Genomic DNA, 10,404 nt, shown 5'->3' with positions numbered 1-10,404 from the left:
GAATTCTAGAGTGGTATAGTTGCAAAAAGTTGAAAAAGACAAAAACAGGACCCATTTTTTCACACAGTTTAGGTTGTGAAATGTTGTGCAAGGACAATGTTAAAGATGGAATTGATATTCCAAAAAAATGTCAAGTTTTTTTCAGCTCATGAGACAACTTTCTAGACAGATAGCACCTCAAAATCCATTTTGAAACTCTTGACATAATTCAAGGAAAATGGTCACTTAACAGGACATAAAAATGTCCCAGGACATAAAAGTGTCCCATTACCAACCTAGTGTTAAACAAATAGAGGAGGGCCCAATATTATTTGCTTGTGAAAATAATATACAATTTGAGTCTTTTTGAAAGGAGAAAAACTATATGTATATTCTTAAGAGATATTGGGCCACCTATGTAGGGGGCATAGAAGACTTGTAGAGATGGACCATAATCTTTGGTAAAGACAAGTGGAGAGTTGATTTTCCATGGTAATTTATCTATATGGGATGGAAGATGGATATATTATTTTTCTACTACTAATTCACAAGAGGTAAGAAAGTTTGGGGGTAGATAGTTGGTTATTGTATGCTTAATTTTATTTACAAAGCAAAAAATAAAAGGGTGGTAATATAAATATATGACTAAGGTGACATTTTTGGGAAGAGTACAAGGTATGTGTCGCCACAAAGGTTAAACGAAGAGGGGGAATTTACTCTAGATAACTTAATAGCGTAGAAAAATATATACACATATGAGGAAGAGGACGTTGAGTAGGCTGAAAAATGTTGCAAAAAGATGGTTACCATTTTATGCCATTCATATTAGCCCTCCCCCAAGCCTAGAGATATTCATATCTTTAGGAGGACGGTGTTGTTTCTTTCTCTCTTTTTTTTCTCTTTTTTTCTTTTCCTTTTTTTTTTTTTAATAGGAGGAGCAACATGCACTCTTTTATTCCATTAGACTTGCTTTTCATTACCTCAATCCCATAAATCGGAGATGGGAGGGTTGCCTTGGGTATGTTCAGATTCCAAGGCTGGTTCTTTTTTGCACATCAAAGCTTTAAAAATAGGTGGAGCATTTGCCAAGCCAAAGGGAGCCACGCCAATTTGGAGCTTAGAAGATGTAGATAGATGACTTCCTATCAACGGATTGATACGTTGAAAGTAGGGCTTTAATCTCCATCCATTGACTCTGGTCTTGTGGAGTTTTCCTGATAAATCTGCTAATCTATAACTGCCATTCCCAAACTTTGTTTTTATCATGAAAGGTCCCTCCCATCTTTGCAAAAACTTTTTGTCAAGTCGAGTATCAAGTCGGTTATCATAGCGAAGAACCAACATACCTTCCTTCAATCCTTTCCCCTTGAGCTTCTTGTTGATTTTGTCGCTTTGGTGATGTAGTGATCAATGGACTCTTCTCTATCTAGCTCAAGCCGTTGGAGATCTAAGATCCTTTCATGTAGAACCTCTTTTGGTTTTTTTGCCACTCTTGCAAGAACGTGCAAGCTTGAGAGCTCTACCTCAATGGGAGAAGTGTCTCATGTCCATAAACTAGATGAAAAGGGTTGAATTGGGTAGATACCTTGAAAGATGTCCTATACACCCAAAGAGCAGCCGTCAAATGGCGATCCCAATCATTAGGCCAGTCCACAACCTGCTTAGAAATGATCTTACATATCATTCCATTCACTTTTTCCACCAATCCATTGCATTGAGGATAGTAGGGTGTGGAATGCAGGTGTTTCACTTTTAACCTCCTCAAGAGATCATTCAGAAGGTCAACCCTAAAACCCAGGCCTCAATCTGATAAGATTTCTAGGGGTGTTCCAAACCTACTACAAATATGATCAAAAAAAAACTTTGATACCTCTTCAGCTATGATTCGGGTTGTGCTTGTTGCTTCCGCCCATCGTGTCATGTAGTCAACACCCATGATGATGAAAACCTTCCCTGTAGAAGTACGAGGTAGGGGACCTATTGCATCCACACCCCACTTTTCAAAAGGGCCATAAGATATTATTGGGACTCGAGGCTCATATGTTAGTCATCTATCCCCAGCAATTTGGCATTGCTTACATGCTTTACACCAATGTTGGACATCACGATGTAAGCTCGGCCAAATAAACCCTGCTTGTAAAATCTTCCTACTTGTAATATCTTGAGAAAAGTGACCACCACAGACATCATCATGACATGAAAGAAGAATTCTCTCTATCTCTTGCACACCTAGTACTCTCCTCAAGACCAAATCTTTCCCTTTGTGATATAAATCGTCCCCAATCAACTGGTAAGGTGTGGCCTTCTTAACTAGTCTATGTCTTTGCACCTTGTCTAAGTGTTTGGGGCACTCACCTGCTTGTAGAATGAAAATAATGTCTTTTAGCTCCTCTTGACCTTGATATTTGGGTTCATATAGTTTCACACCTCCTACCGCCATTTGAAGCTTTTCATTTGCGAGTAAGTCTACTTCCTTGTTATGAGTTCTCACAATGTGTTGTACCTGTGTTGCTTTAAAACCCTTCATCAAAGCTCTTACACTACTAAGCCACTCAAACAATGTACGATTCTTGCACCTCCAAGTCCCTTGGATTTGCCTGACCACTAGTAAAGAATCACCTTTTATAATAAGTCTTTGTATGCCTAATTCTTTGCATTCTTCTAACCCAAGGGTTAGAGCAGCATACTCAGCCTCATTGTTGGAGTGAACATTGGGTAGAGTGATACCTTTTCTAACCATTACCTCCTTTTGTGGGTTCAAAATTATGATCCCCCCTGTTGCTTTGTCTTGTTGGCGTTGATAAGCTCCGTCACAGCATAAAGTATGGGCATTATCAATCTCCTTCACTTTGAACTGTTTTGAGCCTTCCTCTCTTTGTAGTCGTGATCCTTCCCTTTCTCTCACTTTGTAGGTGAGAATGTCTGCAAGTCCTGCTCTTGTGCTATCTTCTACAAGGAAAGTGTATTCAAATTCTTGGAGTTCAAGCACCCACCTTGCTATTCTAGATGAGATGCTCATGTGTTGTACTACATATGGTAGATTGTGCTCTAAGGTGAGAAAAACAAATGGCACAGGGAGAAGATACGATCGAAACTTCCTTACCGGAAACAAGATTGCAAAGACCACTTTCTCCATTTCAGTGTATCCCTTCTCGGCCGGAGTCATCACCTTGCTTGCAAAATAGATCGGCCTCATGTATGATGTTTAAGGATCTTTTTGCATCAAAACAACACCAATTGCTTCGAAACCTACACTTGGAGTGACATAGTAGGTCTCCTTTGGATCTGGTGGCATTAGGATTGGGAGAGAGCTAAGAATGCCCTTCACTTCCTCAAAACATTTTGCATGTTCCCTCCCCCATTCAAATGTAGATTGGTTTGGCAACCTATGCAAAGGGGCGATGGCTTCTGCTAGGAGATGGATGAAGCGAGACATGTACCTCACTTTGTGATTGAAGGTCATTAGCTCCTTTGTTGTTGTTGGTGGAGATAATGACAAAAGGGCCTCTACTTTAGAGGGATCCACTTGAAGTCCTTGTGAAGAAACCACATGGCCTAGCAAAACCACTTGAGATTCACCGATATGACACTTCTCTAGGTTGAGTTGTCCCCCAAATTGATGGAGCCTCTTAAGCCCCTCTTCAACCTTTTGGCAGTGAAGTGATCTACAACTATGAATACAGAAATCATCCATAAAGACTCTTATAGATTTTCCAAAGAATGGCTGAAATACAAATATTGTGAATCTCATGAAGGTGCTAGGAGCATTGGTGAGCCCAAAAGGCATTACTCTGAATGCAAAACATCCCCAAGGGGTGATGAAGGTGGTTTTTGGTTGGTCCTCTTCTGCTATCCTAATTTGAAAATATCCTGAATACCCATCACACACAATGTAGCATTCATGACTTGCTACTTCATTCAAAATTTCATCTTGGAAAGGGAGAGGGAAGTGGTCCCTCTTTGTCGCAGCATTGAGGGGTTTGTAATCCACGCAGACCCTCCACTTACCATTCTTCTTGGGAGGACTACAATAGGTGATACCCATTCGGAGTTGGATACTGGATAGATGAAGCCAGCCTTCAAGATTCGATTCACTTCTTGTAGGAGGGCCTTTTGTTGCACAGAACCTAGTCGCCTTAACTTTTGAGCCACAAGTTTGGTCCCTGGTTTCAATTCAATTTGATGCTCTATTACATCTACACCTCTTATTTGTGAGCAGTCAGTGATAAACAAATTGGGATACCTCCTTAACATATTGATGTAGGACCTCTTCTCCTCACAAGTAAGATCTTTTGCAAGCATCTTCTCAAATCCTTCTTCAAGGTGGTGGCATCTTTCATCCCCTCGTGTGTGATTGTCTGTTGGCTTTTCTTCTACAGAAACATCTTGGGTGTTGGCGTTAAATACAATTCCCATTACCTCCAAAGAAGACTCCTCTTCACTGGTTGATGCACTGGTTGATGCTTCCTCATCACTTGAGTAAGGACTCTCCTCCTCGCTCTCTTCATCTGCCGTGGTTTCATAGTTGATATCTAGTTGCTTTCCTTCTCGCCGATCATACACCACATGTTGACCCTTCTTAAGAATCAAATGACTACTTCCCCATTTTTGAAGTGCATTCACAGCAATGAGCCAAGGCCTCCCTAGGATGATGGGATAGCCCTCCCCCTTAGCTGGCATGACATACATATCCACTCGTGCATCTATGTTACATACAGAGACTTTTACATTTTCAATGATCCCCAAACACTTCACACTTGAGTTGTTGGCTAGCCTAGCTTGACAATTAGAGGACTTTGTAATTTCAAGCCCTAACCTGTTCATTGATTTTTCCGTGATCACACACATTTGAGCTCCACCATCAACATATACATTAGACACCTTTTTACCCCTTATGTAAGCATCCACAATGGGTTCCACATCTTTTTGTAGCTTTGAGGCCACAACCTTAATGGAAAGATTTGCTTTCTTTTTTGGAATTCTTGTACTTACCAACTTTGGCCATTTCCTTCTTACTTTGGCTGATAGGTGTAGAAGTTGAGGCCATGAAATGTTTGGCTTTCGGGTTTGTAAATCCTCCAGGATGTTGTAGGGCTCTAGCTCCTTTCCCGATGAGAAGTCGTTGATACCAATTTCCCTTCGCCTTGATCTTTTCTTCCTGCTACTTTCAGCTTCTTCCATCTTTGACTTCTTCTTCTTGTCCCTTCTGGCTGAATTTGTTCCTTCACTTCTCATGTCTTCATCCTTATCATGTGCTCTTGTGTATTTTTCTGTGGCATAACATCAAAGTTTAGAGTATGCTCATCTATTACCTCTTCTAGCTTGATGATGTTGACTCCTCTTTCTTCCTCCTCATGTGGGACGGGAGGTATATTTGCTGGTGGTGGTGGACGACGAAGGATTTGTGGGCCTTGAGCTAGTTCTGGCTGCACAGTGAGAGGAGGCAGTCTAGGGGGGTATATGTCTCCCGGAAGTCGCCTTGGATGTGGACAATTGTACATTCCATGGCCCATTTCATTGCGATTCCAACATCGCAACTCTTGAGCTTGTCTTCGTTGATTGCGATTCCCTTCTCTTGGTTGTCGTTGTTGAGGTAGGCCCTGTACTAGATTCAGAGTGAGGTTCTCAAGCTATTGTGTTAGCCTTTGTAAAACCTCTTGTTGAGAGTTATCTCCTATTCGTGAAGATTGTGCAAGAGGGGCCCTAATTGGTGCTTCCATGGTTTGTGAAGACTCCCTCTCACTCACTTCATTCAAACCCCTTGCTCTATGTGCTTGGAAGTGTAGTTTTCTAAACTTGATGATGGCTACCTCACGTGCTTCTTCGAAGGTGGATGGGAATTTTAGCTCTACTTTAGCCTTTAAAAGTGGATACAAGCCAATCATGAATCTCTCTTTTTTTAGAAAGTTAGGTGCACCACCATGATTTTCTCATGTAGCCTCCCACCTACCCCATAGATTGACAAAGGTTGCTTCATAAGAGGGTAAAACTTCAAGTGATACCTGCTTATGTCCAATAAGACATTTCCATAGTCCTTCAGAAGTATCTCCTTGCCCGAACTTGGAGAGGAAGCTTGCTCGCAGTCTCTCCCAGTTGGACTTGATTTGGGGTTGCAAGGTCTCATACCATGCTTTAGCTCCTGCTTTTAGAACCAACGGGAAGGCTCGTAGCTTTACTTCCTCTTCATCTCTCCCGGATATGAGATGTGCCATCTCCAAGTTGTCAAGAAACTCTTGCGCATCTTCCCCACTTCTTGCATAGAACGTGGGAAAAGAACTTGAAATTTTGTTTAGACTTTTTGAAATTTTTTTTTTAAAGAAACTTGTCTCTTACGGGCCGCACAAGATTGTTGACACTATAAATCTGATTACATTAAAGTGAAGATGTACACATCCATTGTTAATTCGTACTTTATCATAGGTAGAATAAATGGATTAATTGAAGCATTGATTTCATTGAGACGAGTGGATCCAAATATCCTCCTTATGATAGATTGAAACCTAAACTTAGTTGCAATGATTATATGAATGGATTGCCGAGCAATAGGCCTAAAAGGTTCATTGTTTTGATCGTGATCCATGTGCTACTCCTCGTTGTTGGTTTGAAGACCTCGTTCCTTCATATGGCCCTTGAGCACCCCTTCACCACTCCTTGTTCCTGCCTATAAAACAAAATGAACACGTGAACATCAAAAGAAGTTTCATAATTGATGATTGGAAGTATAATTGGATTGGGTGATGCCAGTATTTCTCTAAGTCTTTCTGCACCAAACATAAAAACAATGCGTTGCTGGAAAAAGACTTTTCTATCTATGTGAACATTTACTCTAATGTGTTGTGCAAAATGAAATGGATAGATGGGGACTCCATTGTTCATCACTAAAAATTTGAAGGTAACTTGGAAATATGTTCCTCAGTGGGGGCACCACTTTATCAGGGCGAGCTTTTTGAAATGGGGCCTCTAAACCCAAACCAATGGGCCTACCCTCACAAAATGTTCGTAAAGAGGTACGCACACTACTTGGGGCACCACCTTCTTTTGGGAGTGGAGAAGGAAACCAATCAAAATAACATTTGCACTCACTCACTCAAGCAACACACTTTGAGAACCCTTACTCTATGTACACTTTGGACACTTGACACCATCAACGATTATGCAACCCAATGCCGTGATTCAAATGTAAATATGCAATTTGTGGAATAGCATTCACCTTCTCCCCATAAGAATACCCATGATACATCCAAACTCCTCCTCTCTCAAGCACTCATCAAAAAATCAGCGCACAAGCCATGCCTCTCAAACACACAAGAGAATCTCCTACATCGAACTAACACACTTTGCATAGAGAGCTCATCTCCATCTATGCAATGCCGTGACAAATAAAATCACCATGAGAGGTAGCCACATGCATATGTAATGAAGCAAAAGAGAGTTGGAGTGAGAATTTTCTTTAGACTGATTGAATAAGTGTGGAGTAACAAACCAATGGTAAATTGAGAGTAGAACACTTACTTGATTTCTCGCACACCTTTTAAGGGGTAGACAGACGCTGGCTAACCATCACGAATTGCAACACTTGATTGTTTGAATATGATTTAATGATCATTAACATAACCATGAGAGAGATCATGACGTATTTACAAGTTATTGAGGTGCTACAATGATTTATTGGGTTGATGGAGTAAGAGATTGTAGAATAGAAAGAGTGGAGGATAGAGTTGCACTTCCTCCAAAGAGGAGGGTTAGGAGGGAGGATGTGAAAGAGGGAGAGTTGGGGGTTTCTCTACTATTGATCAAGAACAACATGAAGTTGAAAATATAGGTGTGTCCTTGAGTCTCTCCAAGGGGGGCTATTTATAGTTGTGTAGGAGTGGGATTATGCTACACTTAATTAGGGTGAGTGATTAGCCCTAATTAAGTGTCCTTTGACCACTCATTGAATATTGGACATAAAAGGGACTATTTATTCACCAAAAATATCATTTTAGACCGTGAAGGCTCCATAGGGGTGCATAATGTAGGTGGGCCCCACCATTAGGCCCTACGGGTGGCTCCTGCGAGGTATCTCAACTTGTCTGTCTTGGCATTTAGAAAGCATCTTTAGGTTGGTCCCATCACATGCAAGTGACCTTGAACACTCATTGCTCTTCTAGAAGATGAGTAGGGGAAAAATAAGATCTCATCCTCTTGATTTACTTGATTTATAGTTCCCTTTTGCTGCGAATCTGACAGATTTACACTATTTTGACCATAACTTTTTACCTGTAGCTCAGAATGACATGCTTCAAAAGGCAAATTTGACCTTCTCAACATGTTTGATATGAATTTGGACTATTCTTCATGCCCATGCACCAAGGAATTCGGTTTGGAAGGTCCACACTAGGCTAGGGAACATTTTGCTTCCAAGTCTTCTTGTATGGGCCCTTTGCTTGTATGCATCCAAGGGGAATCATGCTTTTTCAAAAGGGTATGATGCTTAAACAAATAGAGGAGGGCCCAATATTATTTTTTTGTGAAAAGAATATACAATTTGAGTCTTTTTGAAAGGAGAAAAACTATATGTATATTCTTAAGAGATATTGGGCCACCTATGTAGGGGGCATAGAAGACTTGTAGAGATGGACCATAATCTTTGGTAAAGACAAGTGAAGAGTTGAGTTTTCATGGTAATTTATCTATATGGGATGGAAGATGGATATATTATTTTCCTACTACTAATTCACAAGAGGTAAGAAAGTTTGGGGGTAGATAGTTGGTTATTGTATGCTTAATTTTATTTACAAAGCAAAAAAGAAAAGGGTGGTAATATAAATATATGACTAAGGTGACATTTTTGGGAAGAGTACAAGGTATGTATCGCCACAAAGGTTAAACGAAGAGGGGGAATTTACTCTAGATAACTTAATAGCGTAGAAAAATATATACACATATGAGGAAGAGGACGTTGAGTAGGCTGAAAAATGTTGCAAAAAGATGGTTACCATTTTATGCCATTCAATGATTCTCTTCCAACACTCTGTAAAGCTCCTCCCGCCAAGGTACACATCTCAACACGAGATCAGCCCCTGTCATGTACAAGACATCACCAATCAATTTGTACCTGTATGCTCTACGCACAAAACCATACTTCTTAGACTTCTGAATCTCCTTTGGAATGATTCCTGTGAACAAAAACTCCTCTTCTTGAGCCAAAATTTCCCGGCCATGATAAAGAGGTAAGTTGGTCCTCAACACAAATAGCTCCCCAATCATGCTTTGAGCTGCTTCATGTGCCTCGCCATTTAGAGCACGTTCAATGTGTCTGATGCTTCATGCTTCAAACTTTTTTAACAGGCTTTTAATTCTGAAGCACATTTCCTTCAATGAGGTGTTCTTGCTCTTCCACACACCCAGCACTTGCTTCACAACTAACAAGGCATCACCTTTTATGAAAACTCATTTGATGTGCATGTGTCTGTCCTTATCTAAAGTTGAGCTCCATTGAAGTTCTGGGAATTGAGTCAGTCAAAAGTTTTGGGTTCTTGAACGTACGTGTGTTCGAAGGGGTTCTCAAAGCATTGTAACTTGGGTAGCCATGGCTTTCTCTTATCCGGAGTTTTATGGAAGAAGTGATGAAGATGTGGAAGACTTTTTGGAAAGGATGGAGGTTGCCTGCATTAGCAACCAGATTCATGACCCTGCACAGATGTTACGCCTTCTCCAAATCTGTTTGAAGAGTGATGCACAAGTTTGGTCCAAAGCATTTGAAGAGGGGTTGCGTGTGGCTGATCCACCTGCAAGATTGAGTTGGGACAATCTAAGGCATGGATTGGAAGTAGAGTTTGTGAAGATAGAAGATCCTGACAAAGTGTGGCAAGAAGTACAAGGTTTGGTGCAAAAGGAAGGTGAGTCATTAGATGCGTACACACGTAAGTTTTCATTGGCATGGGAGCGGATGTGGAAGGCCTTAGCACCACAAGTACCCCCGCTTGACATGATGAAGAAGGACAGGTTCTTGGCTGGTCTTTGGGACAATATACGTTGGAGAGTGGAGCTAAAGAAGCCTAGAACATATGAAGATGCACTAGAGGTAGCAAGGAACAAAGAGTGAAAGATAAGGAAAATGAGCCAGTTAGGAGTGGAGTCTTTGCCCATGAGGTCTAAATTTCAGCCTATGGATTCTTTGCCAGGTCGCATGCCAGGGGTTCATCATGAACCAGTGGTTCTTGTTACTCCTCAGGTTATGCCAGCAGTGGTCACTACAGCAGTGCAAGATGATGTGTTAAGGCAAGATATGAGGCAAGTGGTAGACTTAATGAAGAATCTCAGCCTAAACATGCTAGGTCAAGTGGGAAATAATCGAGGTCGAGGGAGGTTTGCAAATCTGTCAGGAGGTGAAGAAAGGCCTAGGAATGGTGTTGGACAAAGCAATGGTAGGTTCTGGAG

The sequence above is a fragment of the Adiantum capillus-veneris genome, chromosome 15, assembly GCF_014529385.1.
Source record: "Adiantum capillus-veneris isolate H3 chromosome 15, ASM1452938v2, whole genome shotgun sequence".
NCBI classification, from domain to species: domain Eukaryota; kingdom Viridiplantae; phylum Streptophyta; class Polypodiopsida; order Polypodiales; family Pteridaceae; genus Adiantum; species Adiantum capillus-veneris.
The sequence above is the reverse complement of the archived record's forward strand: the minus strand, read 5'-3'. Positions refer to the sequence as shown.